We start from the raw sequence: 27,541 nt of genomic DNA, 5'->3' as shown, positions 1-27,541 counted from the left end.
ATCGCATGGATTCGACAGGATATTTGCTCGCATCTTGAGGCGAAGAAAAAGAATCGTCATAAATGTTTGATTAACCGAAAATTCCACACGGTTTATGCCCAACTGCTCGTCTTTTCTACAGCACATGTCATCAGGTTGAACCAAATAAAATTCTACGTACGTGGTCTCTTTGTCTAGCAAGCCGTGTCAGTCAATTAGTACGTCGCGTTACTGCGGGAAGATTAGAATTACAGACTATACATGTCCACATCTCCTGCCTCTTTCTCTTCACTGGCTCTGTAGATATTTCAGACTCGGTACTTATTTCAAAGGCGAATAATCCAACAGCAACATGAAGGTAAACAGAGTCTCAGCTGTACAGGGCATAAAGAGGCAGAAATAGAGTAGCCGTAAAGAGACCTCCACCATTTATTTGCTCCCACCCAAGGAATCATAACTAGCAAGGACTGACAACTAAAATACGTACTGTCCTCCTAACACAGGGTTACAGAACTAGTTAAGCATTATTCTCATCAGCTACAATTTGTGCGCAGCTATGTCAAGCGACTATCAGGTCCTAGCTCACCGAAGGTGCCTATCTATTTCTCCTTACTCTTCCCCTCCGGTGACGTCCTGAGTCCTGACCCGCTTTGCAAGCTTCTCCTCGCCTTCTTTCTTCACAACTTCTTTCTTCAAAGCTTCTTTCTTTGCAGTGTTGGCAGCATGCAATGTGCCACATAGGCGCATTGGTCTTCTTGTTGTTCGATGAAATCCTCGTACACAGACATATCCTGCGAAAAATCACCATGGAGTTCTGCCATGTAAGATCAGAAAAGGAATTGCACTGTGTCATACAAATCCAAGGTGGTAACCGGTTGGTGAATGGTGATTCCTTGCTTTTATTTCTAAGTGCGGCATGCCAGCTCAGCGTGCAATTTGTAAGTGGCAAAGCATGACCTTGTGGGCTAACAGCCTTAAGATGACTACGTTAGCAAATTAACAAAAAGCCCAACGGCTCAGCCTACCTTTCTTGAAGCACTCTTCGATACCATGTCTTGTTTGACCTAAGTTGATAAGAATTTCAGTTCATGAGCAACCATTTAAAACTTTTCAATGCTTTCATGCTTACAATGCACTAAAACAATACCTCTTGTGATCGAGTGTATAGATGAACCAAAGTATACTATGCTTCTATCCAGCATCCCGATGCATTCCCTAGGTATAGTTATTGGGTGACGACTAGATGAGTGATCTGCAAAAACCTACAAAAAAGGGTATTTTTGTTATGGACCAGTGTTTGGCTAATCTGGTATGGCATTAGCTTCGATAGTTGGATCAAAGGTTGGGTACCTCATGTGGTTGGAAGTAGGTACCATTCAGTGGAAACTTCCCACGATTTGCTGTCCGGCAGGGTATCTGTATATATTCAAGTATGCAAACAGTTAGGAACAAAAAAGGGGGTGTAATAACTTCAATCATATCTTCATATCAGCAACATCGAGGAAAAAATATCTTGATGGTGAGCTTAGATAGAACACTGTTGTCATTAGAACTATCTAAGCATTTTCATCATTTCTGACTAATTTCATCTAAAATGGCAATAAAATATGATAGGGATGTGTCAAAAATTTCCAATAATTTTATTTTAGGTCAGCATAATGATTCTACAGATTTGAAGGGCATGTTTGGACAGAAGGAACAAGATCCAATCCCCTTGGATTGGAATTACAGATAAACTAATGTACCTTCCAACCCCAAGGGATTGGGTCAAATCCATTCCCACGACTGGTCCATCAAAGATCAGTAGAGCAACTGGATGTTGGGGACTGTATATAACTTTTGGCTACGGCTATCAATTTCGTTTAGATACAGAACTGCACAACTCAGACATTTCTAAGCGTTAGAGTCATGAGTTTGTTTTATAAAAGTCATGTTCCTTTATAACTATTATATCTTGTACGTCACATCCACGTTTCACATAAATTTAGAGCTTCAAAAAGATTAGTTGCTCACCAGAACAGTGCCTGTCACTGTGTAGTCATCAGGAAACGAAATAACGACCAGGAGGTAAGGACATATATCTTCTGGAACTCTCTCTTCGAACTGGTACACAAGCATGTACGACACTAAATTAATCAATGTCACTGTAAAAGTAAATATAATTCATAATTGTTGGAAAAGTTAAGAATCACAGAATATAGCACACCTCTTCCAAGATTAAATGGTCATCTGGGAGGACATATCTACAGTAGCAATTGAACAAACTCAGTGAGGTACTGCTAATTTCTGAGAAAACCATACAATGACAGATTTACTCACGCGTTGTGTTCCGTACTAAGACGGCCAATATTTTTCAGTTTTTTATTTGGTCTGAAGCTGGAATTTGGATTAATCATGACCAAGTCCTTTCCGCAGTTTGGTGTCCAAGATCTGTTGTTTAGCACATGCTTGCTTGAACGAAGATCTATCTCACCGTCATACTGTAGTCCTCCTGGTACAATATCTTCAATATCTGGATAATCTTCGTAGGAATCTTCTTGCACATTAGGTGCTTCTTCGTACTCATATTCTGGGCTTTGTGGCATCTCAACAATTGGCTCACAGTTATGAATAGGTGGTGTTTCAGCAGTCCTGCTTATTTCAATTTGATGTTGATACATATAGTGAGAACTTGGCATGCAATTATCATTTGATAAAAGAAATCTCCCAGAAGAAACCATGCTTGCTTGCTGTTCTCTGTGTTCATGTTCATGTTCATGCTTCTCTGGAGGAAGAAGCGACTTTCTGCTAACAACAAATATCATCACTCAGTATTTCATTTCAGAAAAAAAAATCTATTTTACATCCTAAAACTGGACCTTAAGGATAGAGAGAGGATGAGCAAGACAATGTTCTTTGTTTTTAAATTACCTTTGTAATTCAGCAACAACCCGTTACTAATACTGGTTTGAATTGGGTGAATGGGTTATTTGCACTGTTAGTATTGATCTCCTCCATTTGGGCCCAACGGACCAAATGGACCTTGACTCGCGCCTTGATCGGGGGCGCCCAGCCCATGGAAGGCTGGTGGGCCCCCGTCGCGCAGCCCCATAAAAGGGAGGTGAGGACCAGCGGCACAACGAACGAGGTTCGCCGCCGACCAGTTTTCCCCACCGAAACCCAAGTCACGAACCGATCAGTGAGGGGCTGAAGCGACGGGAAGCGCCACCGGCACCAGCTACAGCACTGCGCGTCGCTGCTCTAGTGCAGAACTTCACCGACGAACCTACGGTGGCTCTGGATTAAGAAAGTAACCTCTCGATCTACACCCTAGTCGATCCAATAGTTTTAACAATGGCATCAAGAGCCAATCTAGTGTGCAGATTGACATAGGGAAGGATTCGTTTGTGAATCGACAGAAAAAGAGACAGAACAAGATGCAACTCGATCTCGAATCGAAGTTGATATTGAAAGCAATCTATAACCCTAACGGGATCGAGATGGGGAAGTTGGATTCGACCCCGAATCGAAAGAAAACAGAGAGATTCCGATGCAAATCGAAGAATAGAAGTCAAACCCTAACCCTAGGAAAAGAAAGAGCTGCGGCGGGACTCACCTGGGTCACACCGCCGCCGCCGCCGCCGGTCAAGGCCGGGCGGAAGAGCACCAGAGGCGTCGGGCTCACCGGTGCATGACCGCCGTCGCCGCTCCACAAGCGCGCGAGCTCGAGCTCGGGCTCAAGCACCACCGCACGGCCGCTCGACGGCGGCGCGCTCACTCACGGGCGAACGCACGCACCGGCGAGAGGCACCGCGGCGGCACCGATGCCTTCCTCTGGCCGCTACGGGCGGACGCCGCTCCGTGCTCGCCTCTGTGCGCTGCGGACGGAAAGGGGGAGGAGAGAAGAAAGAGTCGCCGGCCTACGCAAGGCGGCGCCATGGCGCCGAGCCGAGCTCAGCGGCGCTCGACCGCGACGGCGAGAGAGCCGCCGATGGCGGCGCCGCCGGTCGGGCCCGACAAAATGGGATTAGGTTTCCAGGGGGAAGGAGCCGGCCGGCGGGGTTTGTTCCCGCGAGATCGGCGGACAGCCGTCCATCATGATGGACGGGCAGCAGCGCCCGGCGCTACCGGACTGCGTTCAGGCCCAGGCGGGCGCAGAAGTGGACCGCGCGCGAGAGACTGCCGGGCCGAGCGCCGAGCGTAGTAGGCCTTGGGCCGAGCTGGGAAGCCGGGCCGAATACACAGTGAACGAAAATTTTGTATTTTCTATTTTTCTAGAGGCATTTTGAATGATTTTTAGATGGTTTTGCTCCCAGTTTGTTCTCCATTCAACTTTGCACCAACGTGTATATTGATTAGGAGAATAAAAGAGTACAGTATTGCCTCTGGACATAGAATTTTACATGTTTCCGCTGCAAAGTTTTAAAGTTGTTACTCTTAATTTTAATTCAAACCAACGGGAGAATTATTTTTAAGAGCATGATTAAAGAGCTTACTTTGAGTAAGTTTTGTACAGTTTTTATCTCTATTCAATTTTGAACCAACGAGATAAATTGTTTGGAGAGAAAATGTGTACAAAGTACTGTTTCGGAAAAGAAAGAAAAGTTCTCTGCTGCTCTAAAAGAAAGGAAATGATTTCCGCTGTCATATTGTTTCTATCTTTCAATTAAGTCGGAACGAACGAGAAGATTTAATTGGAAGAACAATCAAAAAGTCTCAAAAGAGTTTTTCCCTGTGGGTAAAAGATTAAAAAAAGAGCTTCCGCTGTTTAAAGTAAAAGTTGAGTTTTGGCATTATTCTGCCATTTGAAGTCTCAAAGTTGAGCATTACTGGAATCACAAAGATATTTCTCATGGAAGAGAAATTTAAAGTTAATTATGGTATTGTTATTTTCTGACCAACGTTGATGATAACATTATTATAATTTTTTCATGAATCATACCTTGAAGTTTAAGGTCTCTGGTAAATGTTGCATCAAAGTGACCATTTCAGAGAATAGCTAAAGAACTGCTCTCAAACTAGAGAAATGTATTTTCTAGTTTGCGCTGCAATAAAGTTGATTATCCTCTAATTAAATTCGAACCAATGGGAGGATTTAATTTTGAGGAGCAAATATATATGGTTTAAAGTTAATTGAGTTTTTCACACGTTAATTTCGTTTCTGCCCAACGGTGATATGGAATTAATGTAAAAGAAAGATGTTTTATTCTATTTCTGCCCAACGGTGATATAGAATATAGAATTTAAAGTATTGACTATTGTCTTTTGAGACTAAGATTTGCATGTAGTCCTTCTTGAAGGAACAAAAGAAAATGAACTGAGTACCTATGACTCAGAAAGAAAGAAGACCATCGCATGAGAAAGTGTATTCTCTTTAAAGAATGGCTTGAAAAGAAAAGTACTTATGGATGTTGATCCAACAAAAGAAGATAGAGCAATAAGAGATAGTTTTGAGAAATGTCTCTTATGTACTCTTTATCAAGAAGAATTCATTTTGAGTTCATTTAAAATTGTGATAAATCATACATGTTTAATTTGACCAACGTCGAATTAAGCATGTGTGTCATGGAATATTCAGATTTATATCTGAATTTGATATGAGCCAATCCTGACATTTATGTCTGGAAAAAATATGAAACAATACCCGCATGACGAGGTAAAGTTGGCATAGTGCTAATCCTACATGGCGGGAGAAAAGTTGTGATGACTAAAGTGCTGGTTTATCCCACAATGGGAGAAAAGTTTGGAGTAGCTTTGCTATTCTAGAATTGATCGGGCACTTCTATTGTGTCACAGTGATTAAGCACTCAATGAGTTTAAGAATAATGAAAAGTTACATACAAACCTCAAAATAAGAATGATATGCGAGCGTTACTTGCAAAAGGTCTTAAATAAAGGACTATATTGAGTCCTTAAAGTGAAATGAGAAAAAAAAACTGTCATATGAAATAAAGGACTCTGTTGAGTTCTTAAAGTGAAATGAGTAAAAGGTACTCCCATACGAATTAAGAATTACTTTTTTCTGCATGACGTAATCATGTGGATGAAGTAAGTAATTAAAGTTTCCTCATTTACAAAAGTTGTGAATAGTTTTCGAAATTGTGGCAGAAAAGTTCAAGCCACATTTCGAGGGGGAGAAATATGAGACAGTTAAGAAAGACACTCCCCTGTAATGTGTATTGAAAAGTAAGAGATGATCTATTAAAGAACGAATGTGACAGTCAGGGAGAGTACAACGATCACTATATTGATACCCCTATGTAAAGAAATAGCTAAATTCCAGTATTTATGCTGGACGACCCTCAAAGATAATAATATGGTGCTTACAGAGCACATATAAAGTTTTTAACAGATAACCCAAATAAAGAGATTTACTGATACGCCATATTTACAAAAGATGGCAAAATCTGGGGGAGCATGGTATATAGAGACCTAAAACTTGAAGAGAAGTAGGAATGCATGTGCACTTCGATGATTCAAGAGCAACAAGGTTCTCATGCAAGCTGATGTTGTATACAACACCTGTTGTTAGCTCTCAAAGAAAATAAATAAAGTAAAGAAGGATCTTGTTAACTCCGCCTATGCTGACTGGAAGACTCTCTCTCCTGAGTCGTCTCAACATAGCCGGTCCCAAGCCCGGGTAAAGGAGGAGGGTTGCGTTAGGTTTTGACAAACCAGCCTAAACAATGCCACTCTAATGGATATGAAACCTACAAGAAACTCGTTGGGGCATAACCCTCTTAGCGACGCGCTACATCGGAACCCGGGTGTGGTGATAAATGGGCAAGGGCCGAGTCGCCATCCCCCCAAGGGCGCGTCGTATCATGACCTGGGTACGATGATAAGTGAGTAAGGGTCGGGTCGTCACCTGAATGGCACGCTACATTTACGCTCGGGTGTAGTGAAAAATGAGCAAGGGTCTTCGCACTTCCCTCGACGGGTGCGAAGGGTAAGGAAGCTAGCCGAGCCAACTAGGTTTCGTATAGGTAGCTGGAACGTAGGGTCCCTAACGGGTAAGTTGCGAGAGCTAGTTGATGTAGCAATTAGGAGGCGTGTAAATATTCTATGCGTTCAAGAGACTAAATGGAAGGGCCAGAAGGCGAAGGAGGTTGAGGATACTGGCTTCAAGCTTTGGTACACGGTAGCAACTCCGGGTAGGAATGGTGTAGGCATCTTAATTGATAGGAGTCTTAAGGATGGAGTCGTAGAGGTTAGAAGGCAAGGCGACCGGATTATCCTAATCCGGTTGGTAGTTGGAGATTCGGTTTTGAATGTGATCAGTGCATATGCCCCTCAGGTAGGCCTTAGTGAGAGCACCAAGATGCAGTTCTGGGAAGATCTAGATAATATGGTTAGTACCGTGCCTACCAGCGAGAAACTCTTCATAGGAGGAGATCTCAACGGTCATGTGGGTGCGACTAATGTAAGGTTCGAGCGAGTGCACGGGGGTTTTGGGTATGGTAGCAGGAGTCAAGAGGGGGAGGATGTGTTGAACTTCGCGTTAGCCTACGACTTGTTGATAGCGAATACCGTGTTTAAGAAGAGGGAATCCCATCTTGTGACGTTTCGTAGTGGACAACACTCGAGCCAAATCGACTTTATCCTTACTAGGAGGGAGGATAGACGTGATTGCTTAGATTGTAAGGTGATACCTGGGGAGTGTGTGGTCCCTCAACACAAGCTTGTGGTGGCGGACTTTCGTCTTCGGGTACGTGTCCATCGGGACAAATGTACCAAGATTGCGAGAACAAAGTGGTGGAAGCTTAGAGGGGAAGCGGCACAAGCGTTTAAGGAAAGGATGCTAGGTGAGGGGCCTTGGGAAGAAGGAGAAGACGCAGATGACATGTGGCTAAAGATGGCAACGTGTGTTCGGAAGGTGGCCTCAAAGGTGTTTGGCGTGAGTAAGGGAGGCAAACAGGAGGGGAAAGACACCTGGTGGTGGAACGACGAGGTGCAAAGGGCTATTAAGGAGAAGGAGTGTTTCAAGCGTCTCCATCTTGACAAGAGTGCAGCCAACATCGAGGGCTATAAATTAGCGAAGAGGGTTGCAAAGCGAGCTGTGAGTGTAGCAAAAGGTAAGGCGTATGATGACCTGTATCAGCGGCTAGGCACGAAAGAAGGGGAAAAGGACATTTATAGGATGGCTAGGATCCGCGAGCGGAAGACAAGGGACATCAACCAAATCAAATGCATTAAGGATGGGACAGATCGACTGCTAGTGAAGGATGATGAGATCATGGATAGATGGAGAGAGTACTTCGACAAGTTGTTTAATGGGGAGAGTGAGAGCCCTACCCTTGAGTTAGATGACTCTTTTGACGATACCAACAGACGTTTTATGAGGAGAATTCAGGAGGTAGAGATCGGGGAGGCTTTGAAGAGGATGAAGAGAGGTAAAGCGTTGGGTCCTGATGGTATTCCCATTGAGGTGTGGAGATGCCTAGGAGATAGAGCAATAGTTTGGTTAACTAAGCTTTTTAATCTCATTTTTCGGTCAAACAAGATGCCGGAAGAATGGAGGAGAAGTATATTAGTACCTATCTTCAAAAACAAGGGCGATGTTCAAAGTTGTACTAACTACCGTGGGATTAAGCTGATGAGCCATACGATGAAGCTTTGGGAGAGGGTCATCGAGCATCGCCTAAGAAGAGGGACAAGTGTGACCCAAAACCAATTTGGGTTCATGCCTGGAAGGTCAACCATGGAGGCGATTTTCTTAATACGACAATTGATGGAGAGATATAGGGAGCAGAAGAAGGACTTGCACATGGTCTTCATTGACCTTGAGAAGGCATATGACAAAGTACCGAGAAATGTCATGTGGTGGGCTTTGGAGAAGCACAAAGTCCCAACCAAGTACATTACCCTCATTAAGGATATGTACAAAGATGCGACGATATTTGTCCGGACATGTGATGGCAATACCACTGACTTTCCTATTAACATAGGCCTACACCAGGGGTCAGCATTGAGCCCTTATTTATTTGCTTTAGTGATGAATGAGATCACAAGGGATATACAAGGTGAGATCCCTTGGTGTATGCTCTTTGCTGATGATGTGGTGCTAGTTGACGAGAGTAGAGCAGGGGTTAATAGGAAGTTAGAGCTGTGGAGACGCACGTTAGAGTCGAAAGGGTTCAGACTTAGTAGGACCAAGACCGAGTACATGATGTGCGATTTCAACGCGACTAGGCATGAGGGGGGAGAAGTTAGTCTAGATGGGCAAGTGGTGGTCCAGAAGGATACGTTTCGGTATTTAGGATCGGTGTTACAAAAGGATGGCGACATTGATGAAGATGTTAGGCATAGAATTTCAGCTGGCTGGTTGAAATGGCGGCAAGCTTCTGGCATCCTTTGTGACAAGAGGGTGCCACAAAAGCTAAAAGGCAAATTCTATAGGACAGCAATTCGTCCGGCGATATTATACGGTGCTGAATGTTGGTCTACAAAAAGACGACATGTGCAGCAACTGAGTGTAGCAGAGATGCGGATGTTGCGGTGGTTTTGCGGGCACACATGGAGGGATAGAGTCCGGAACGAAGTTATTCGGAATAGGGTCGGGGTGGCACCAATTGAGGAGAAACTTACTCAGCATCGGCTGAGATGGTTTGGACATGTCCAACGAAAGCCTCCTGAGGCGCCGGTGCGTAATGGGATCCTTGAGCTAGTCGATAATGTAAAGAGGGGTAGAGGTAGACCTAAACTGACGTGGGATGAGTCGGTTAAGAGAGATCTTAAGGATTGGAACATCTCTAAAGAGATAGTTTTGGATAGGAGCGCTTGGAGACTAGCTATCAATGTGCCTGAACCTTGAACTTATTTCTTTCGGGTTTCATCTCTAGCCTACCCCAACTTGCTTGGGAAAAAAGGCTATGTTGTTGTTGTTGTTGTTGAAAGAAGGATCTTGTTATGCAAGATCTCATTAGTCCATTGCCATTTGGCAAAAGGGAGCAGCAACAGCCTTATACAAAGTAAAGAAAATCAAATAGATGTTGATTCCACCCATTTGAAGAAGTCACAAGAATTCCCTGGGTAGTTCATGGAAAAAGGTGTGATTTCTGAAAGAGTCATCACAGTAGGTTATAATGGACCTACAAAATTTCAATGTGACTCCAGAGGGAATGTTGAAAAATATATAGCAAAATTTGTGACAAAAGTTTTAGTCAAAGAGAAGAAAGAACATACGGGATACCACAATAGTAAATTCATTTATGGATTAAAGAAAGCCACGAGACGGTGCTGTCTGAAGTTTAAATGAAACAATATGAAATTTTGGGTTTTCCAAAGATTGAGGAGGACAATAGCCTTTAAGGAAAAGTTAAATAATGGGGAATCTTATTTCCACACCTTAAATGAAGATAACATCCTACTTTCTAGTGGTGGTGTTAATGTACTGTTACAGATAAAGAATTCTTGTCCTCAAGTTTTGATCTCGGTAATGAGTTTTTCATTCTACGAATTGAGACTCATCGAGATAAAAGGAAGGGGTATTATGGTTACAACAAAGGCATACTTGAAAAAGATTCTAAAGAAATGAAGTATGCATATGAATAAATTTATGCCTGTTCCTATCGTCAAGGGTAATAGTTTTGGGAACCTTAGTGTTCCAGGAACCAATGTGAAATGGAAATAGTTCCAAATGCTTCAGCTGCTGAAAGCTTTATAGGCGCGCAAGTAAAGAACTTACCCTGACATATTTTGTGTATCTGTGTTATTTTGGCAAAAGTTCAATCCAGATATAGATCACTGGAATAAATTTGAGAATGTCGGCCTCATGCTAGGTTGGAAAGATCAAGTACTCTCAAAAGATTGTGAGTACAAAAATAGAACTTGTGAAATGTGTAGCGAAATCCACAATTATCGCTAACTTTCACACTTGGAGGTTTTGTGTGGAAAAGCTCCAAAATAAAGCAATTATGATCAATGTGATGCAAAGATATAGTATAGCATGATACGAGGCCGAGGAACAGGTAAAATGGTTAAGGGAACATGTACCCGGAGTTGATAATGGTTGACAACAGCAATAACCATTAAAGTAGTTTGCTCCTATGACAACGAGTCAAGTGTGGTGCCAAACACATTGACACAAAGTTATACGTTGTAAAGGAGAAAGTCCGGAATCATGATGAAATGCATTGTGAGTATAAATGACAGAAAGTGTCTGCGGATCCGCTTGCTAAAGGCTTGCCGCCCAGTGTGTACAGAGAACACACAGTCGACATGGGTTTATGGTATAGCCTATGTTTTTCGGACGATAAAGGGCCCAAAGTTAAAGTATCTATTTCAGAACCGAGAGGTGTGTTGTAGCTGTTAAGTCCATCGGCTATTGACCGTGACGATGAGGCATGCTCATATGCACTAATCCGTAATGGAGTAGGTAGATAAAGAATCAAGAATGAAGAAAGTAAAGATTGAGATAAGTTAAAAGACAAGATGAGATCAAGGGGGAGAATGTTAGTATTGATCTCCTCCATTTGGGCCCAACGGACCAAATGGACCTTGACTCGCGCCCTGATCGGGGGCGCCCAGCCCATGGAAGGCTGGTGGGCCCCCGTCGCGCAGCCCCATAAAAGGGAGGTGAGGACCAGCGGCACAACGAACGAGGTTCGCCGCCGACCAGTTTTCCCCACCGAAACCCTAGTCACGAACCGATCAGTGAGGGGCTGAAGCGACGGGAAGCGCCACCGGCACCAGCTACAGCACTGCGCGTCGCTGCTCTAGTACAGAACTTCACCGACGAACCTACGGTGGCTCTGGATTAAGAAAGTAACCTCTCGATCTACACCCTAGTCGATCCAATAGTTTTAACATGCACTGATTTCGATATTTGTGGGACAGAAATTGAACGGCTTCAAAATTAAGGGTATACACTGAAAACAATGTAAACAGCAGAGGGAAAGGTGGACCTTTTTTACTAAATTTAAATAATCTAAAGCAAAAAAACAAAACCTGTTATGCAGGATTTTTTTTCCCTAAAGAAGTTATAAATTTCTTGTCATTGACCTATGTTGTTGGAGAGGATCAGGAAAAGCACTGGGAAACAAGAGAAGGTGTGGCAACTGGAGACCAGACCATGTCGGGATCGTGGGAGCTGGAGAGTTGAAGGATATACCATATACCCTTTAATTCTTTCTTGCCTACATTGATAAATTGTATATCCTTTTACAAGGAGGATGACTTGACCCCCAAAGTAACCTTAATATGGATGAAATATATGGAACCCAGACCTTACAACCTTGAATACTCTAGAAAACAACTTCCTAATTATCATAACTTAATGGACAAGTTGTTTTCTTGAATACAGGAAGTTGTGACTACCTTTGTTCACTGGGTGGCTGGTCTCCTTGAGGCCCATGCACCTGACATTTCTTATGATAATTCAGAGTCCATCTATTACATGTAGTTAATGTGACAACTTAGGGTTTTATCATCATTTGATCAGTTCTTTTAATGGGTTTAGTTACGTTTTTAGTTAGAAAGGAATGAACATAACCACCCAACCTATTGCAACTAGATTACTTCACCCACCCCCCAAACTATAAAACCAGGTATTTAACCCCCCCCCCCCCCAACTTTGCAAAACTGCTTACTTAGCCCCCTCCTCTCCTGGTTTGCATAGTGGTTTTAGCCACATGGCATGCTGAGGTGGATACAAACGCTGAGGTGCATGGCTAACATGTGGGGCCCACTTGTAAGTAGTCATGTCCAGAGCTAGCTGCTCCTTCCTTCCCCAACTTGTAAGTAAACCGTTTTGCAAAGTTGAGGGGGTTAAACACCCGATTTAATAGTTTGGGGGTTATGTAGACTTCTTCCGTTGTAGTACTTACTTTTTGAGAACCTAGTCCAAACTAATTTTATCTGAATAATACAGAGCTATGAAATGGATGCTCCTTAATTTAGATGGTATACAAATACTTACTAGTTACTACAGAATCTACAAACCACAAAAGTAAAGTAAAAGTACACTTACGAGAATCAATAAAGTGTAAAGCATGAAACATACCTAGCAAGTGAGCTACTATAATATTTGCAATTTGCACTGAAAGGCAGGCACTGCAGTTCGGATTTATTTTTGTGCACATTACCTGCATCAACCAACCACAACCAGCATTGAAAGCTATTAATAGCTAAAACATAAACATAGCTTATTAAGTTATTATCCACTTAAGGATATGCACATACCTTTCCAAAAGTTATCATATGACTGCAGTTCATACCTATTTTTTTTTACAGGTAGTCAGATGGATTTGCTAAGAGACTAAGAGTAACAGTGAAATGTCAATAATCTTCAAAAGATGGACTCACAGTTTTTCCTTATCAATGGTGCACAACCGAGGCCATAAATATCTTTGAACATCGCGCATGATTGGGTAGCTTCATAATAGCAAAAATAATGAGCCAAAAATTGTCGTGATGGTATTTACAAATTCAGCTGAGACTAATCTTACGAGTTAATTAAATGGAACTCAGCACCATTTAATGGTTGAAGTTTGACCCACCCTAGCCTTGTGACTATGCGAGCTACATTGACATCAACCTGAAATATGCAGAGTCAGCATTCGTGCTTGACAGTATTTTCTACAGTTCCAGAAAATATAACTTACTGGGAATGCTTTATGCCTCAGAGACAAAAGACGAATGCAGTCAGCACTTTTCTCTCCAATCCCATATATACTAAGCAGAAAATTTCTAATTCAAGAAAAATAAAAATAATAAGTAAATTATGTGAGATGGAATTTTATTATGCAAGTAGATTATACATAGTTGTGGACAAGTTTGATTTTCTTAGTTCATAACCTGGTAGCAGTTCCCTGCTAAATGCCATGAGCCCATGACATTCCTCTAGTAGTACTTACACAGTTTTCGACAGCCAATTGCTAAGTTTTACTAGGTTCACTGCTACTGTTCCCCTAATAAAACTCTAGGTTGTAAAAGACATATGTACCAAAGCTGCTCAATTTTTCAAAAGCACAAATACAATAAAAAGGAATGTTTGTTTTTTATGGAGAGAATAATGGCTTGTATTCCTCCAAACCCTAGAAGGGTGGGATATATAGATCCTATACATGGGCCTCTATACATGGGCTCACATATACACCAACACCCCCCGCAGTCTGAACTACCGGCACAGCGGTGTTCAAGACTGGACAACAAGAAAGCCAACACCCCCGCGCAGTCTGAGCAACCGGCGCAGCGGTATTCAAGACTGGACAAGAATAGAGTGCAAAGAGTGTACAAAGGGCAAATACCCCTCCGCAGCCACAACTGGCCACCTGCTACGTTGAGGCTGGAGCGAAACTCCAAGAAGGTCGAGGAGGGTAGTCCCTTAGTGAAAATTTCAGCAAACTGGGAGGTAGTCGGGACATAGAGTACCCGAACATCGCCGATGGCGACTCTGTCGCGCACGAAATGCAGATCAATCTCCACATGCTTCGTCCGCTGGTGCTGGATAGGGTTGGTGGAGAGATACACGGCGCTGACGTTATCGCAGTAGATGAGCGTGCTCTTGGCGAGCGGGCTGTGAAGCTCCGCCAAGAGCTGTCGTAGCCAGGACGCCGCTGCCATGCCGCTAGCGACAGCCCGGTACTCCGCCTCAGCACTGGAGCGGGAGACGGCCGGCTGCCTCTTGGACGACCAGGAGACCAGGTTGCCGCCCAGGAAGACGGCGTAGCCGGAAGTGGAGCGACGATTGTCCGGGCAGCCAGCCCAGTCAGCGTTGGTGTAGATAACCAACTCAGCAGAGGACGAGCGGTGAAGCACAAGGCCGAGGTCCACAGTTCCACGGACGTAGCGGAGGAGACGCTTCAGCGCAGCAAGGAGTGACTCCCGGGGATCATGCATGTGGAGACAGACCTGCTGAACCGCGTAGGTGAAGTCCGGCCTGCTGAAGGTGAGGTACTGCAAAGCGCCGGCCAGACTCCGGTAGGCAGTAGGATCAGCCACCGGATCACCCAGATCAGCAGACAGCTTCGCCTGAGTATCGACAGGAGTGGAGCAGGACTTGCAATCAGCCATCCCAGCCTGCTCCAGAATATAAAGTGCGTACTGCCGCTGGTGAAAGGAGAAGACCAGACAGGCGAGGCTCAATAGTGACGGCCAAGAAGTGGTGAAGCTGACCAAGATCCTTCATAACAAACTCCTGCTGCAGAGAGGAGATGACACTCTGAAGCAACCGCTGACAGGAGGCTGTGAGCACAATGTCATCGACATAGAGCAGCAGATAGGCAGTCTCATCCCCACGGCGGTAGATGAAGGGAGACGTGTCAGACTTGGCCTCGGTGAACCCCAATGTCAGCAAGAACGTGGCGAACCGAGAGTACCAAGCCCGTGGAGACTGCTTCAGACCATAGAGAGACTTATTGAGCCGGCAGACCATATCCGGACGACTCGAGTCCACAAATCCCGCTGGCTGAGAGCAGTAGACAGTCTCTGACAGAGTGCCGTGAAGAAATGCATTCTTCACGTCCAGCTGGTGCACAGGCCAAGAGCGCGAGAGCGCAAGAGAGAGGACCGTGCGCACTGTAGCGGGCTTCACGACTGGACTGAAGGTCTTATCATAGTCCACACCAGGTCGCTAAGTGAACCCCCGGAGAACCCAGCGAGCCTTGTAGCGCTCCAGTGTGCCATCAGCCCGACGCTTATGCATCCAGATCCACTTGCCAGTCACCACATTGCAACCAGACAGACGTTGTACGAGGTCCCACGTCTGATTGGCAAGAAGAGTCGCGTACTCCTCTTCCATCGCGCGAACGCCAGTGAGGATCCGCCAAGGCGTCGCGGACAGAGGAGGGTACCGGAGAGACCTGCGGCTCTCCCTCGGTGGCGGAAATAGTCGCGGCCTGAGACGCCATCTGCCGAGTCACCATGGGATGGATATGCCGAGGATCCCGATGAATGACTGGCGGGTGGTACACCTCCGGCTCGGCTCGAGAGGGAGCCGGAGGCGGCGACAGCTCCGGTGTAGGCGTCGCAGGAGCCTCCGGAGCAGGAGGGGGCGCTGGTGTCGGCGCCAACCGACGCTGGTACACCTGCACCGGCTGAGCGTACCGCTGCGGCGCCGGTGTCGGCGCTGAACGACGTCGGTACACCTGCACTGGCTGAGCGTACCGCGCAGGTGCAGGGGAAGGCACTGGGGCTGCGCGTGGCGCAGCGGGAGACACCGGGTATGCGCGCGGCACGATCGGAGGTCCGAGGGCCGCGCGTGGCGCGGCGTGGCGCGACTGCGGGTACCGGGGCCGCGCTGGGCGCAGCAGGGATCACCGAAAGCGGTGCCGGTGCGCCGGGAAAACCTGTAGGTAAAGGACAGACAGGAAAAGGTGGCTGAACCACCGGGTCAGTCGGAAACAGAAACAGAGACTCCAGCTCAGGGTCAGGAGAAGGTGTGGAGGAGGTGGAGTAGGGGAAATCCGACTCGTCAAAGACCACGTGTCGGGAGATCAGGACGCGGCGAGAGGTGAGGTCAAAGCATCGGTACCCCTTATGGTCAGGGGAGTAACCAAGGAACACACGAGTCGAGCGGGGCGCCAGATTGTGAGGAGCAGTGGCGGAGGTGTTATGGTAACACGCACACCCGAAGACCCGAAGGTGGTCGTAGCAAGGAGCGGTACCGAAGAGAGCGTGGTGTGGAGTGGGAGCAGGAGAAGCAGTGGACGGAAAGCGGTTGAGCAAGTAGGTGGCGGTGTGGAGACTCTCAGCCCAAAAACACGGGAGCAGAGAGGCCTGGATTAGAAGGATGCGCATGACGTCGTTCATCGTGTGAATCATCCGCTCGGCCTTGCCATTCTGAGGAGAGATATACGGACAAGACATACGCAGCTGAACACCCCGAGAGAGGAAGAAGGAACGGAAGATGGAGTTATCGAACTCCCGCCCGTTGTCACACTGGACGGCATTAACGGTTAGGCCGAACTGAGTGGACACCCAGGCAAAGAAGTGTAGGAGAGTGGGGAAGGTCACAGACTTGGCGCGCAAAGGGAAAGTCCAAGAGTAATGAAAAAAATCATCAACAATGACCAGATAATATTTATAGCCAGACATGCTGAGTATAGAAGATGTCCACAGGTCACGGTGAATAAGATCAAAAGCATGCGTAGCATGCGAAGAAGAAGAAGAAAACGAAAGTCTAACATGACGAGCTAACTGGCACGCATGACAGAAGTGCTCAGCGGGAGACCTAGTACATGGAACATCGGTACTACGACTGAGCTGAGCCAAAACGTCGCGGCCGGGGTGACCAAGCCGGCGGTGCCAGGTGGTGGAAGAAGGCGTCACGGCAAAGGCAGTAGACGAAGAAGAAGTCTAAGACGGAGCAGCGGAAGCAGAAAGCCAAAGAGTGTAAAAGGGGCCCGGGCTGTCACATCGGAGGAGCGGACGCCGGGAAGCCGAATCCTTCACAGTAAGACCAGAAGAGTCAAATTCGATAGAACATGAGTTGTCAGCAGTAAACTGGCGAATGGAAAGAATGTTGTGAACCATTTGAGGAGCAACAAGAATATTAGAAAGACAAGGAGCAGAACCCACGGCGGTGATAGGAAGGCAAGATCCATCACCAACCATGATAGAAGAAGGACAAGAGGAGTGTGGGGGTCGGACAGAAGAGAGGATACCGGCATCAGGAGTGGTCTGGAAGGAGGCACCCGAGTCGGCGATCCACTCGGTGCTGATCAGCGGCGTCAGTCCCATGGTGCTGAAGGACTGCGCCAGAGCGGCCTGGTCCCACCCCCCAGGCCAGGTCGGCTGCTGGCTAGGCTGAGCGGGCGGGGTCCAGTACGGCGCGGAGAGGGGAGCAGCACCGGTGAACATGGCCGCCGGCTAGATCTGAGGACGAGGCCCCCCTCCCGGACCTTGGAACGGCCACATCGAGATGCGCCCTGACCATGGCGGAGTCGGCGCGCCCCGACGGCCCCGATCGGTACCGGTACCCCCAGAAGCAGGGCCACCAGTGCCACCACCACCACCACGTACCCCCCGCTGACAACATCCACGGCCCCCTACCTCCGGTCTGCCCGGCGGGAGCAAGCACCATGGAGAAAGGTGGCAGGGGCGGCGGAGGAAGCCGGTGGAGCAGCGACGAGCGCGGTGGAGGTGGACGAGGACGATCCGGGCGCGAGACCCCTAGTGATCTCCTCGAGGGCGAGGTCATCCCGGACCTGCAGGAAGGAGCGGAAGGGCCTCTGGCGGGCGATCCAGCTCTTCAGGTGGTCATAAGTGCTGCTCAGGCCTCGTAGGACATTGAGCACCAAGACCCGATCGGACACCGGATCCCCGAGCTCGTGAAGAGCATCGACCATACCCTTCATCCGCCGGCAGTACTCACCAACGGAGAGGTCCCCTGCACGAAGGTGCGGAAGGTGGCGTCGAGCTGGAGGGCGTGGTACTCGGCGTTGCCGAGGAACTGCCCCTCGAGCGCCACCCAGGCCTGCCGCGCGATGCCTCCGTGGGTTCTGACGAGGTCTTGAAGATCTAGGGAGATGGTACCGAAGATCCAGGACACGGCGACGCTGTCGAGGCGCAGCCACGCCACGTCCTGCGCCTCGATCGGCGTGTCGAGGAAGACGTGGTCGTCGAGGGCGTAGCGGCGGAGGGAGAGCAGGACCTGGTCCCGTCAGCGTCCGTAGGAGGAGGACGTCGGGTCGAGGAGGACGATGACCAGGGCCCTGATGTTCTAGACACCGGCGGCCTGGAGGTGGAGCTGGGCGACCATGGGGTTGGTCGGATCGTACCGAGCTCCAGATCCAGCGGGCGGGGCCTAGTGGGAGGAAGAGGCGCCGGGCTCGGGGACGACGGGCCGGCCGGAGGAGGCGCGGAGGAAGTGCTCCGCCTCGGCAACCCGGAGAGCGGAGGCTTCGGCCGCGGCGCGCTCGCGCTCCCAGTCAAGGGCAGCCACGCGGACCCGCTCCTGGGCCGCCGAAGCCTCCGACTTGGCGGCGAGGAGGGCCGCGGCGAGAACGGCGTCGGCCTGGTGCCCGCGGAGGGCGGCGGCGGAGAGAAGCGCATCCGCGGGCGACATCCCGAGCCCGGTTCACGCGGGATCGGGAGCGGCGTCGGCGGTGGGCCCGCAGGGCGGCGAGATCGGCGGCCGCACCCCCTAGAGCAGCGCCCGCGGCCTGCAGCAGCTGCGTCGCGGCCCCTAGGGCGGCCGGATCGGCGCCCACAGCGGCGGCGACGGCCAGGGGGCCCTGCACAGCGCGGTGTGCGGCAGCGGCGGTGGCGGGGTCGACGGCAGGCGCCTGCAGCAGGGGCAGGGCGGCCGGATCGGGCGCCTGCAACAGGGGCTGGGCGGGCGGATCCTGCAGGGCAGCGGCCGGATCGAGTGCCTGTAGATCCTGGTATGCCCACAGCAGCCGCCGGGCTGCAGCATCCGCGCCCGCAGCGGCCGGATCGGGCCGGGCGACCGGAGCAGGGGCCTGGACCGAGGCCCCCGCGCCCTCCGCACCTGCGGTCCCTGCGCCCCCCGCGCCCGCAGCCGCCGCCGCGGCAGCAGGGGCAGGCGGCGCAACAAGGGCGGCGGCGGCAGGGCACGCCCAGGCGGCCGGGACCAAGGCGGCGGTAGCAGGGGAGGTAGAGGAAAGAGGGGGGAAGGAGGAGAGAGGAGGAGGCGCCGGTGGCGGGCGGCCGGCCATGGCTGCCGGCGGCGGCGGCGGCTGGGAGGGGAGGGAGGAGAGAGAAAGAGACTAACCCTAGGCTAATGATATCATGATGGAGAGAATAATAGCTTGTATTCCTCCAAACCCTAGAAGGGTGGGATATATAAATCCTATACATGGGCCTCTAAATGGGCCTCTATACAAGGGCTCACATATACACCAACAGTTTTATAGATATTTTCTTGCATTCCAAAACAGTCACAACAAAGAATTGAACAAAATACTGAAGCAATATGCAGTGTATGTTCTATGAGCAAAACCATACTTGGCTTTTTCACGTGATATATGTCTTAGCCAATCCAGGTCAAAGCTTCCATCCTGAGCATTCTTTACATGCATCAGGAAAACCTGAAAATGGAAAAATAATACTCATAGCACTTGCATCCAATGAACAAAAAGGATAAGTATGACAACAGCACCAAGAATAAGAAACCCTAGTAAGTGAAAGCTAATATTCAATCACACCAAGGTCAAACTACACACATTTAGTCTGGTTGTGAAATGGAGGAATACAATTGACTATTGAATAAGGAACCTAGTGTAGATGATACAGGATACCTCAGTCATTTTATTTGGATTCCCAGAATATCGAACAGGTACTACTACCTCGATTCCAATATTTATAGTCATGTAGCATGTCAAGCACCAAAAAATCTCTAATTTGTGTTCCAACAGTTATGTTTTGTAACTATATGCCAATTATTGATCCGATCAAATTTTTTAGTGAGGCATAAAATTGCTCTACCAACTCCGCTTATGCTGACTGGAAGACTCTCTCTCCTGAGTCGTCTCAACATAACCGGTCCCAAGCCCGGATAAAAGAGCAGGGTTGCGTTAGGTTTTGGCAAACCAGCATAAAAAATGTCACTAATGGATTTGAAACCCACAAGAAACTCGTTGGGGCGTAACCCTCTTAGCGACGCGCTACATCGGAACCCGGGTGTAGTGATAAATGGGCAAGGGCCGGGTCGCCATCCCCCTAAGGGCGCGTCGTATCATGACCTGGGTATGATGATAAGTGAGTAAGGGTCGGGCCGTCACCTGAATGGCGCGCTACATCTACGCCCGGGTATAGTGAAAAATGAGCAAGGGTCTTCGCACTTCCCTCGACGGGTGCGAAGGGTAAAGAAGCTAGCCGAGCCAACTAGGATTCGTATAGGTAGCTGGAACGTAGGGTCCCTAACGGGTAAGTTGCGAGAGCTAGTTGATGTAGCAATTAGGAGGCGTGTAAATATTTTATGCGTTCAGGAGACTAAATGGAAGGGCCAGAAGTCGAAGGAGGTTGAGGATACTGGCTTCAAGCTTTGGTACACGGTAGCAACTCCGGGTAGGAATGGTTTAGGCATCTTGATTGATAGGAGCCTTAAGGATGGAGTCGTAGAGGTTAGAAGGCAAGACGACCGGATTATCCTAATCCGGTTGGTAGTTAGAGATTCGGTTTTGAATGTGATCAGTGCCTATGCCCCTCGGTAGGCCTTAGTGAGAGCACCAAGATGCAGTTCTGGGAAGATCTAGATAGCATGGTTAGTACCGTGCCTACCAGCGAGAAACTCTTCATAGGAGATCTCAACGGCCATGTGGGTGCGACTAATGTAGGGTTCGAGCGAGTGCACGGGGGTTTTGGGTATGGTAGCAGGAGTCAAGAGGGGGAGGATGTGTTAAACTTCGCGTTAGCCTACGACTTGTTGATAGCGAATACCGTGTTTAAGAAGAGGGAATCCCATCTTGTGACGTTTCGTAGTGGACAACACTTGAGCCAGATCGACTTTATCCTTACTAGGAGGGAGGATAGACGTGATTGCTTAGATTGTAAGGTGATACCTGGGGATTGTGTTGTCCCTCAACACAAGCTTGTGGTGGCGGACTTTCGTCTTCGGGTACGTGTCCACCGGGACAAATGTGCCAAGATTGCGAGAACAGAGTGGTGGAAGCTTAGAGGGGAAGCGGCACAAGCGTTTAAAGAAAAGATGCTAGGTGAGGGGCCTTGGGAAGAAGGAGAAGACGCAAATGACATGTGGCTAAAGATGGCAACATGTGTTCGGAAGGTGGCCTCAGAGGTGTTTGGCGTGAGTAAGGGAGGCAAACATGAGGGCAAAGACACCTGGTGGTGGAACGACGAGGTGCAAAGGGCTATTAAGGAGAAGGAGTGTTTCAAGCGCCTCCACCTTGACAAGAGTGCAGCCAACATCGAGGGCTATAAATTAGCGAAGAGAGTTGCAAAGCGAGCTGTGAGTGTAGCAAAGGGTAAGGCGTATGATGACCTGTATCAGCGGTTAGGCACGAAAGAAGGGGAAAAGGACATTTATAGGATGGCTAGGATCCGCGAGCGGAAGACAAGGGACATCAACCAAATCAAATGCATTAAGGATGGGACAGATCGACTGCTAGTGAAGGATGAGGAGATCATGGATAGATGGAGAGAGTACTACGACAAGTTGTTTAATGGGAAGAGTGAGAGCCCTACCCTTGAGTTAGATGACTCTTTTGACAATATCAACAGACGTTTTGTGAGGAGAATTTAGGAGGTAGAGATCGGGGAGGCTTTGAAGAGGTTGAAGAGAGGTAAAGCGATGGGCCCTGATGGTATTCCCATTGAGGTGTGGAGATGCCTAGGAGATAGAGAAATAGTATGGTTAACTAAGCTTTTTAATCTCATTTTTCGGTCAAACAAGATGCCGGAAGAATGGAGGAGAAGTATATTAGTACCTATCTTCAAAAACAAGGGCGATGTTCAAAGTTGTACTAACTACCGTGGGATTAAGCTGATGAGCCATATGATGAAGTTTTGGGAGAGGGTCATCGAGAATCGCCTAAGAAGAGGGACAAGTGTGACCCAAAACCAATTTGGGTTCATGCCTGGAAGGTCAACCATGGAGGCGATTTTCTTAATACGACAATTGATGGAGAGATATAGGGAGCAGAAGAAGGACTTGCACATGGTCTTCATTGACCTTGAGAAGGCATATGACAAAGTACCGAGAAATGTCATGTGGTGGGCTTTGGAGAAGCACAAAGTCCCAACCAAGTACATTACCCTCATTAAAGATATGTACAAAGATGCGACGACGTTTGTCCGGACATGTGATGGCAACACCACTGACTTTCCTATTAACATAGGCCTACACCAGGGGTCAGCATTGAGCCCTTATTTATTTGCTTTAGTGATGGATGAGATCACAAGGGATATACAAGGTGAGATCCCTTGGTGTATGCTCTTTGCTGATGATGTGGTGCTAGTTGACGAGAGTAGGGCAGGGGTTAATAGGAAGTTAGAGCTGTGGAGACGCACGTTAGAGTCGAAAGGGTTCAGACTTAGTAGGACCAAGACCAAGTACATGATGTGCGATTTCAACGTGACTAGGCATGAGGGGGGAGACGTTAGTCTAGATGGGCAAGTGGTGGTCCAGAAGGATACGTTTCGGTATTTAGGATCGGTGTTACAAAAGGATGGCGACATTGATGAAGATGTTAGGCATAGAATTTCAGCTGGCTGGTTGAAATGGCGGCAAGCTTCTGGCATCATTTGTGACAAGAGGGTGCCACAAAAGCTAAAAGGCAAATTCTATAGGACAGCAATTCGTCCGGCGATATTATACGGTGCTGAATGTTGGTCTACAAAAAGACGACATGTGCAGCAACTGAGTGTAGCAGAGATGCGGATGTTGCGGTGATTTTGCGGGCACACACGGAGGGATAGAGTCCGGAACGAAATTATTCGGGATAGAGTCGGGGTGGCACCAATTGAGGAGAAACTTACTCAGCATCGGCTGAGATGGTTTGGACATGTCCAACGAAGGCCTCCTGAGGCACCGGTGCGTAATGGGATCCTTGAGCTAGTCGATAATGTAAAGAGGGGTAGAGGTAGACCTAAACTGACGTGAGATGAGTTGGTTAAGAGAGACCTTAAGGATTGGAATATCTCTAAAGAGATAGCTTTGGATAGGAGCGCTTGGAGACTAGCTATCAATGTGCCTGAACCTTGAACTTATTTCTTTCGGGTTTCATCTCTAACCTACCCCAACTTGCTTGGGAAAAAAAACTATGTTGTTGTTGTTGTTGTTGTTGCTGCATAAAATTGCTCTACCAACACTTCAGCAGCTTATCAGAGAGGCTAGAGTTCTCTTTTTTTTCTTTTATGATTTCAATACCAGCTTAAGTGGGCATAAGAGACCTGAAAAATGGATGAAGCATGTTTTGTTGAAATAAATAATTTTAGCACATAAATGTTTGTATGCTATTAGGAATTACAGTCAACTGCTTTCTCACAAAATATAGATGCACGCACATAAGAGTGTTTTGCTTCAATTGTAAAGAGGAAATGTCAATATTGCTTTTGCTGATAAGAAAATTAAAATCTGTTGCAGCACAGCCGCGTAGGATGGTGGCACTCTTGAGAAAGAACAGAACAAAAGACTAAACTTCATCTATCTGGGTCTTAGAAGTATCTCTAGTAACACAACAGGCACTTGATGCACAAAGCTCATTCCAAATACACTTGTAAATGAAACAAATCTTTCATCTCGATATTTCCGTCTACACAAATATCAGATAAAATTTTAGAAACTTATTCCTGCAACAGATATATTGCATATAAATTTAGAAATATGGTTTGTCTACACACATTTTGAATAGGACAACCAATGCTGTGTATGTAACTTTTTCAAAGATGGGTGCCTTCCTTTCTTGGGTGTAAGATATTTATAAATATAGTCAAGCCACAAAATATTGGAAAAAAAATTAGACATAAGTAGATGGAAGTTTTGACTTGCAAAAACATACCTGTATCCGCAATGCCAAAATGTAATGCTGTCCCCTAACTTCAATGCATTTCGCGACCTCAGCAATCGGTGCTGTCCCCTAACTTCAATGCATTTCGCGACCTCAGCAATCGGTGCGTGTAGTACGGATTCCCAATCTACAGCATCACTTGGTCCAGCTCGACTTCTGTCACTGTATCCTTTTCCAAATGCTTCCTCCCGTAACTCTTTCCAGATAGATGATGGGACTGGTCGCAGTGAAGCTATAAACTTTCTTAAGGTTCTTTCAGTGCATATTGGATTTCCAGATTTATCCTTCACTAATTTCATAAGGTCACTGTCCCAAGTAGAAATGCCTTTCTCTTTGAGATTAGTAATGAAACTCTCTATAAGTCTATTGTATTCTTCACCATAATGCCCTTTAATCTCTGTATCATGGCCATCTTCTTCTTCAGAATCAATGTATTCATCACAATCTGAGTCCCCTGAATCAAAAGTATCAGATGCTTCATTTTGGTTGAAGTTTTCATCAGCATCATCTACTAACGGAGCTGTATTTGGACAATCTTCAGCTTTATGGCATCTCTTCCTTGGAGGAAACTTTGCTGCTAGGTTCATAAAAGCATGGCTGTTTTTCATGAATAAGGTGTGAAAAATGTAGGAAAGTGAAAAGAGGAAATTAGTTCCAGAAGAAAAAAATATAAATAGGCTAAAATCATATTTATGGATCCTCTGTTATTTTTACCTTGATAAGTTATCAGCAACATTTTGTGTAAGGAATGTACCAACCACAGAATCAATTACGGATCCTCCCCATGGAGAGAATTTTCTGGGCCCTGATAAAACGCAATTAAAGGGATTAGAACCCAATTCATACTCTTGTGTTCCATAGAGGCAGAAGATCCTATGGCTTGATTTGATGCCCCGTAACTAAAGAAATACTTAATTTCCGTTCATAGATTGTGACACTGTGGCATCACTGTTGTCACCCAGGCACCACATAGTTGCTTCTCAATATGACCTCCCAATGCACATGTTTTTAGCATAGACTTGCATGTTTGCACGGAAACATTGTACACACACTCATTCTTAGTAATTTGATCACAGTTTGAACCTAAAATGCATTTGAAAAGGAGTGCTGAATCTAAAAGAAGGAAAGGGAAACAGAGCAGTGGCATCTCATTGAAGTATTTCAACAAATTAAGCTATTGCTGAAAGAATTTCCTTCTTGTTGAAGTCATCAAATATCTACAAGTTTCATTTCTTTTCGCCAAATATGAGATTGGCTAACTCTGAAATTCATTTACGAGTCCACAAAGCATTCAAGGAATCATTTTCAATTTCTTCCCTATTGAATCCAAAAGAAAAATCAAGATGGGATAGTAGCATTTCAGTGACTTTTGACAAAAAGGAGAAAAACTGAGCACATGGAGTAACCTATATTAGTGCAAGATATCCTAAACTTTTTAGACAAATCAGATTGGAAAGCATTTCTTTTGTGATTATCCCTTTTTTATTAAATGTAACGAGATCAACTTTCTTGCATTTGCACACATGAAGGCATAAAAAGGGCCAGGATCATTACCCATTAGATCAAGCATTGCAGCAATGAATATATCCACTAATTTTTCGAACATGTGTCGTGTTTGATCCCATTCAGGTCCGCTGCCAATATCAAACCCTTCAAAACTCTCACTATCACTCCCATCCCACTTTGCCAGAATATCACACACCCGCAGTGTCTCCTCAGTAAGGCCCAACACCTTATTCCATAAGTTCTTCCCATGATTTCCGTGGCATGTGATATCAAGTTGGGATGAGCCCCAAAGTGGAACGAGTGCAGAGTATGATGCACCAGTTGGAGTCCCCTGGTAAGGCACCATCAGCTGCCGCTTCCTGCCTCTCTTGCTCCTCGTGCGCCGAGTCGGTTGAACCCTTAAACCATGACTTTTGGCAAGGCACTCCAAATTATCTATCAATTTGGCTCTGCTGAAACAAGTTTTACTTTGGGATGAATCTGAATCCATATCCAGCTTGCGTCTCGCACTATTAGAGCTACCAGAAACATCATGTTGGCTACCATCCTCTGGCGTTCGCTTCTTCTTATCCTTCTTCACTTTCCGGGGTGTGGTGGTCTTCGGGGTCATCTTCGGCTTCATCACTTTATCTTTCACCACCTTGAACCGGAGAACCCCCTTCTTCGACTTCTTCCACCACCTCCTAGGTGTAGGCTCCATTTTCTCCGGAGTAGGGACAGGAGCCGCACCACCAGCATCACTGCCACTGGCAACACCTTCTTCCTGCTGCTGCTCTTGCTGTGCGACTTTGCCAGAGGACTCGCCCACCAGTGGATGCAAGGTGCTGGACTCCTGCGTGCTCACCATAGCACAGTCCACTTCGCCCAGATCCTCCGCTGCGGACTGAGACTGCTCTTGTAAGGGCGACGGCACCGAGGCCAAGCCGTCGCTCTCCGCCTTTCCAGGGCCAGCAGCTGGCGCCGGAGCTGCGCTGGTGAACAGAGCAGTGCAGCACGAGCCATCCGCGCATGTCGTCCGGGACTGCTGAGCCGGCTTGCGAACAATGTCGGGGGTCGCCGGCGATATCCCCAACCGAGGCCCTGTTCCATCAAACAAGTAATATCCATCGGTTACAGCAACCACCAATGCGCGCGCCAAACAAAGAAAGGATTTTTCCCGAGTCCCAGATTCAGAACCCGCAGAATCATTGGCCAGTAGCAGATTGCAGAAAAAGAAGAGTAAAGTGAACAATCGAGTGAACAAACAACTACAAGAACAAAAAAACAATAGCATGCGGAAGGAAAAACGGTTTTGTCAATTTCTCCACTCAAGACACCGAGATTTCACTGAACCATGAGCCAATAGCGGGTTGCAGCAATAAGCGCAAAAGGAAGCGGGTATATGAGACAGCAGATTGGGGGAAGAGCAGAACCGAGCTCTGCGCACTCACCAAGATCTGCCGCCGCCTCTGCAACTGCCGCCATGGCCGCAGCGGAGGGGGCAACAACCCGGGCCGCGGCCGCTCGGCACGGGAGACGAAGCCGATGAGGAGGAGGTAGCGGACTTGGGGCGGGGGGCTACTTGGCGTTGATCCCGCGCGGATGGCCGGACGGAGTAAAGAGGCCCTCTGTTTTTTTCTCTAACTGCTCCGTCCGTTGCGACT

General features: G+C 47.3%; 1 pseudogene across 1 annotated transcript; it reads right to left on the bottom strand.

The window, feature by feature from the left end:
* Nucleotides 1-283: 283 nt before the first annotated feature.
* On the bottom strand, nt 284-27,541 carry LOC120655777 (annotated as a pseudogene). Its single transcript, XR_005667728.1, has 18 exons — nt 27,329-27,541; nt 25,947-26,978; nt 25,107-25,197; nt 24,485-24,989; nt 24,384-24,440; nt 19,870-19,952; nt 13,563-13,647; nt 13,407-13,495; nt 13,264-13,332; nt 13,141-13,162; nt 12,962-13,043; nt 2,299-2,763; nt 2,186-2,222; nt 1,993-2,082; nt 1,330-1,395; nt 1,127-1,241; nt 1,005-1,043; nt 284-770 (listed from the first exon to the last, which is right to left on the bottom strand). The product of XR_005667728.1 is annotated as a protein ROS1A-like (transcript).

The sequence above is a fragment of the Panicum virgatum genome, chromosome 1N (assembly GCF_016808335.1).
Source record: "Panicum virgatum strain AP13 chromosome 1N, P.virgatum_v5, whole genome shotgun sequence".
NCBI lineage: Eukaryota > Viridiplantae > Streptophyta > Magnoliopsida > Poales > Poaceae > Panicum > Panicum virgatum.
The sequence above is the reverse complement of the archived record's forward strand: the minus strand, read 5'-3'. Positions and strand labels throughout refer to the sequence as shown.